The sequence below is a fragment of the Tauraco erythrolophus genome, chromosome 6, assembly GCF_009769465.1.
Source record: "Tauraco erythrolophus isolate bTauEry1 chromosome 6, bTauEry1.pri, whole genome shotgun sequence".
Taxonomy (NCBI): domain Eukaryota; kingdom Metazoa; phylum Chordata; class Aves; order Musophagiformes; family Musophagidae; genus Tauraco; species Tauraco erythrolophus.
This window is the reverse complement of record NC_141470.1, coordinates 26,595,372-26,601,524: the sequence shown is the minus strand read 5'-3', so window position 1 is coordinate 26,601,524 and position 6,153 is coordinate 26,595,372.

Genomic DNA, 6,153 nt, shown 5'->3' with positions numbered 1-6,153 from the left:
GCTCGGGGATGACGTGATGCTGCCGGTCTGGCTCGCGGAGGGAGGGGGGCGGTGCGCGCGGGGCGGCTGTCTGCGGCGCGGCCGAACGCTGAGGGGACTGCGAGGCGGGCGGGCAACCAGCCATCAGGGAATGTGGCCGGACCGCCGCGGGACAGCAGCTCGGCTCGGTGCCTCATGGCGAGGGGTCCGTGGTTACAGCACGGGCCTGAGCTTCGGGGGTTCGGCGGCTGAGGGGTTCCCCTCAGAGGCTCTCCTCAGCCAGGGGGAGGCTTTGCCCCTCTCCGCAGTCAGAGGGGACAAGGAGGCTCTGCCAGGGGCTACTCGCTCAAAGCAGGGTTTAGTGGTGGTGGTGCTTTGAAATCACGTCTGGACTTGGGTCTTCCCTGGTGACCTACAGCCTCGCATCCCCACTCCCTGAAAGCTGCTGCCCCAGTGGTTGTCGTGACTCCACAGCTTCGTGGACCAGCCATACCCTGAAACCGGTCCATGTCATGGGGGAGAGAGGGTGAGTGCAGGGGAAGTGCTTTTGGGATTGTTTGCCTTTTTGGCAGCTTAGTGGTGGTTTTTTTTTCTGTCTGAATTAATATCAGAGCCATGACTTGAACAGTTGGGCTTGCACAACTCAGTAAAATCCCCCCCTCCCCTCCAGCTCAGCATGGAAAAGAACACAAGCCCTGAGGAAGGGGGGAAGAACAAGAACGACTCAAACCAAGTTACTGAGGGACTAGTAACAAGTACCCATGCTCTGAGTTGAGAGCACATCTTTCCGCTGACAGTAGAGGGACCTGGGATAGCCTCACTAGACTAAAATTAGGTCTGTAAGCAGTTCCCCTTCCTCTCCTCTCCTCTGTCAGTTCTCTATTTGTGGCTTTCACATCAGAATTCTTCCATATCTTGTAGGGCTTATAAGAGGAGAAATTAAAACTTCCCAGTCTTTTAGGATTATTATCTAGGACTGCCCAAGTAATTAAGGTCACATTCATAATGCTGAATTAATCAGACACTAATCTAATTTAACATGCTATCAAGCATGTGAAACTTCACATATTTGATCTTACATTGCCAAGAAGTAAGAGTTCTTCGTGAGCACTAGAGACAGCAATACAGAAATCACTGTCAATGGTCTGCAGCCTTTTGCAGTACAGTAACTAAGCTCTTAGCTGTTTTTTGCCCAATGAATTGTGGAGAGCTTTCCCATCCTTCTGGGAAATAGGAAAAACCGTAAGAAGCACTGGTGGTATCCACTTGATTAAGACTGCATGGGCCACAGAATGGGTTATCAATGAATGAAAGTATTGCTTAGATTTGGTTGACACTTCAATTTTAAACCACTAGTGAACCTGAGGGAGACATTTCAATAAAGATAGCAGGATAATTAGGAGCAATATTAGAGTAAAAGTCTGAAGTTAAGTCTACAGTAAGCACACACATTTAGATTATGTTGAGCCTGCCTGGTATTGTGGAAGACAGCAACAGTGAACAGAACTAGCTAAATCTGGTTGCTCTTATTCTGCTATGTTCTCTAGCCATTTTTGGCACATTTTGCTTCCCAGTCTGCTTTCAATGTGGCAAAGCACAATGCATTTACCACATGGTAAACTTCTTTTGAGGAAGCCTGAACAGTAGTTTAACCCTCATAAAGAGAAGTCATAGCCTGAGGGTCTCAAAGTCGAGGGAAGCAGCAGAGATATTGGTAGGGAGAGGGGGATGTTGCCAAATAAAGAGTAAAATGGGGAAATAAAAAATTGTTCTTACTTGCACTTTAACTGTTCCAGCAACAACCATGTATTTAGAAGGTTTAGCAAAGAAAACTAGATGGGCCAGTAAGAAGAGGATTACTAGAAATACTGTTGAGCAGCAATATTTAAACGCACGCGCGCACACCTTGCAATTCAACAGGGTAAAAGACAGAAAATATTTTTTAAAAGGAGAGTCTCAGACTAAGAAATTCAAGATTTGCTTTGAATTGCTACAAGAAAGGAACAAGAAGCGAGAAACTGCAGGAACCAGAATCAACAAAAGGTTGATTAACCAAGAAAGATAATCAAGTCATCACAATTTTTGCTATGAAAAGCTTGTTCTTTGTCAGACAGATAAATGCTCCGCTTTCACAGCCCTTACAGGTGCATTGCAGCGAGGTTGCAGTTGCATCACACTTACAGTTGCAGCAAGATCACAATTGCATCGAGCCTGTAATTGCATCAAGCTTCTAACTGCATCCAGCAGATGTACCCAAACAGCTCGAGCTTTCTCCTCCCATTTTGTCAATGACTGCCTCTTTTCTATTGTATTTCCCCTTCCTCAATTTCATTTCTGAAATACTCCTTGCCTAACGACCACACACAACATCTGTGATGTTGAACTCAAAGACCAGGAGCTTTAATCTGACAGTCTTCTTAAACAATGTTTCCATCACAGGAAGCACCCAAAATACGGCAATTTTGTCAATAAACTTCGCAAGTTGCTTAGGTGTCCTTGAGTAAGGTAACGTAACTCTAAACTACATTATGAATTCTTAAAAGTGTTCTTTATGATGTCAACAGAAATCCATGGAAACTATGACTGTTCAGCCAGAAAATCCTAACGATACATTACCAAATAAGATGTGATTTAAAAGATTCATTTTCTATGGCAAGACTGTCAGCATTGATTCAGCTGCTGTTTTTGATGGCAAAGACTGGGATTTTCAAGCTCAAGCCTTAATTCAAAGAGAATAAAGTATTTTAAAGATAGTGAAAACTTAATGTGAATGTATCTTGATTATTCCTCATACCAGTTAATTCAGACTTTTTTTGCCAACAATCACAATCATTATTATTGGAAGAGTTTATTTAATAAGCAGTAAGAAACTCAAAGAGCAAGTTACAGTTTCATTGAACACTGCTCAGAGAATTGAAGAAGTCTGAAAGGGGATATCTGCCCTTTTTCTGTGCAGCTGTTTCCCAAGATGGGGTAAGGTCAGAAGGGTAGCAGAGGTCAAAGCATAAACAGGATCGCTACAGTTGTCATGGTGCTGATTGGATATGGTGTCTTTTAACTATTTCAATTACAAGATTTACCCTGAATTCTTAAAATAAAATAAATTTTAAAAAAAACACACCAGTGACACTTAACGTTAAAGCAATCCTCTCCAGTCTGCAAAACTGGACACTTGAGACTGGCTGTGATTGCTTAACAACAATGCATTTGGTGTAAGCAATATCCACGCAACATACTTCTGGAACGTAGCCTGCACACCAGATCACCTAACACACATCCTCCCACATCAGGGCACAGATCAGAGGAGAACTGTCACGTTGAGGTGGTAACCTTTTCTTAAGATCTCGTGCAGCACTGTTTCTCTTCTCCCCAGCTCCAGGAGCCCACACTTGGCAGTGCTGCTTGTGAGCAGGTCATAGATCCGTTGTGCAGGTGTATCTACTACAAAGGCTCCCAGAGCCTCAGATGGGCAGTGGCACCAGGCCACTTATCAGTGAGGTCCAAGAGTTTGTCAGTAGCCAAGATGAGGACAGACGGCAATTATCTAAGAATCTGGTTTAATGTGCTTCCACTACTTTCAGTTCCACTTGTTGAGAACGGTGCCCCAGCCTAAGGACGCAAAGTCCTCCAAGGTGGAGGCAAAGGCCAAGGCACTAACAGCCAAGGAAGGCTCTTGAAAACACCCACAGTTTCAAGGTCTGCACATTTCCTGCTTGTGAGAGGCCCAAGACTCAATCCGGTGGCTGCGAAGGCAGCCCAGGAACCCCTGCAAGAGCACCCTACAGCAGAATAAGCTTGAGCTAGGTATTGTTATGAAGTTCCCCTTGACTACAGAATCAACAATGAAAAAGAAACAAGATAATACCCTGACTTTCATCATTGACATCAAGACCAAGGCAAGCATAGGATTAAGAAGCTTTCAGGAAACTACACAATATTGACACAGTCAAGGTCACACATTGGTTACATCTGAAGTCTAGTTTGAAGACTTGTGGCCGTCTGGCCTAGTGTTTTAGTTGAGTCAGTGAGCTACATCCACAAAGGGGACCTGGGTGTCAAAATGTCTGATTTACTGTATCTGCTTAATAATTTTTTTTATTCAGACTAAGCATCCCTTAACACTGGAGGAGAATCAGAGGCTATTACAGGATATAATTCAGGATAAGTCCCATCAAAGTCAGCATATCAAGATAGAAACTACCTGTAAGAGGGCCCTGAAGGCACTAATAGGCCTTAGTGGCCCTGACCAGTCTCTCAGCTTGGGTCTCAAGCCCACTAACCATGGGTCCATTTAAGTTGGGCCGTTGGCCTGTGTCAGACCCTGGTTATCCTTATAGGGCCTGATCCCAACCTTGTGTTGCTGACTTCCATTTCTGGCTTCAACTCAGAGCTGTCATAGATTCATAGATTTCTAGGTTGGAAAAGACCTTAGAGATCATCGAGTCCAACCATCCCTAATCCCCATTAAACCATATCCTCAAGTAGCTCATCCACCCTATTCTTAAACACATCCAGGGATGGGGACTCAACCACCTCCCTGGGCAGCCTATTCCAGTGGCTGACAACCCTTTCAGAGAAGAAATACTTCCTAACATCCAACCTGAATCTCCCCTGACTAAGCTTATGCCCATTTCCTCTTGTTCTATCACCCATCACTAATGTAAAGAGCCCCTCCCCTACCTCCCCACCATCTTTTCTCAAGTATTTATAGGCTGTAATCAGGTCTCCCCTCAGCCTCCTCTTCTCCAGGCTAAACAGCCCCAACTCCCTCAGCCGCTCCTCATAAGTTTTATTTTCCAGCCCCTTGACCAGTTTGGTCGCCCTTCTTTGGACTCGCTCCAGGAGCTCAATATCTCTCTTAAAGCGAGGGGCCCAAAACTGGACACAATATTCCAGGTGCGGCCTCACCAGTGCCGAGTACAGGGGCAGGATCACTTCCCTGCTCCTGCTGGTCACACTATTCTTGATACACGCCAGTATCCCATTGGCCTTTTTGGCCACCTGGGCACACTGCTGGCTCATATCAAGCCGGTAGTCAACCAACACCCCCAGGTCCTTCTCCGCCAGGCAGCTCTCCAGCCACTCCTCCCCGAGCCTATAGCGATGCTTGGGGTTTTTATACCCCAAGTGAAGGACCCTGCACTTGGCCTTATTAAAGCTCATGCCATTGGCCTCAGCCCAATGATCCAGTCTGTTCAAATCCCTCTGAAGGGCCTCCCTACCCTCGAGTAGATCGACACAGCCTCCCAGCTTGGTGTCGTCCGCAAATTTACTGAGGGTACATTCAATCCCCTCATCCAGGTCATTGATAAAGATGTTAAACAGAACTGGACCCAGCACTGAGCCCTGGGGAACCCCACTGGTGACCGGCCTCCAGCCGGATTTAGCCCCATTTACCACCACTCTTTGGGCCCGGCCATCCAGCCAGTTTTTAACCCAAAGGAGGGTGTGCCTATCCAGGCCAGCAGTTACCAGTTTCTCCACCAGAACACTATGAGAAACTGTATCAAAGGCTTTACTGAGGTCCAGGAAAACCACATCCACAGCCCTTCCCTCGTCAACCAGGCGGGTCACCCTGTCATAGAAGGTGATCAGGTTTGATTGGCAAGACCTGCCTTTCATAAACCCATGTTGACTGGGCCTGATCACCTGGTTAACCTGTATGTGCTCATTAATAGCACTCAAGATAACCTGTTCCATGCCTTTGCCCGTCACCGAGGTCAGACTGACAGGCCTGTAGTTCCCCGGATCCTCCTTCCGCCCTTTTTTGTAAATGGGGGTAACATCCGCCAGCCTCCAGTCCAGCGGAACTTCCCCAGTGAGCCAAGACTGCCCAAAGATAATGGACAGGGGTTTGGCAATGACATCCGCCAGCTCTCTCAGGACTCTCGGGTGGATACCATCAGGCCCCATAGACTTGTGGGCATCCAGCCGAAGGAGCAGATCCTTGACCCGTTCCTCTTGGATCACAGGAGCTTCGATTTGCTCTCCCTCCCTGCACTCAGACACCGAAGGCCAGCTCACCTGGGAACTGCTGACCTTATTATTAAAGACTGAGGCAAAGAAGGCATTAAGGACCTCAGCCTTGTCTTCATCCCTAGTGACTAACGTACCCCCTGAGTCCAGTAGGGGCTGGAGGTGATCTTTAGCCCTCCTTTTGTTATTAATATATTT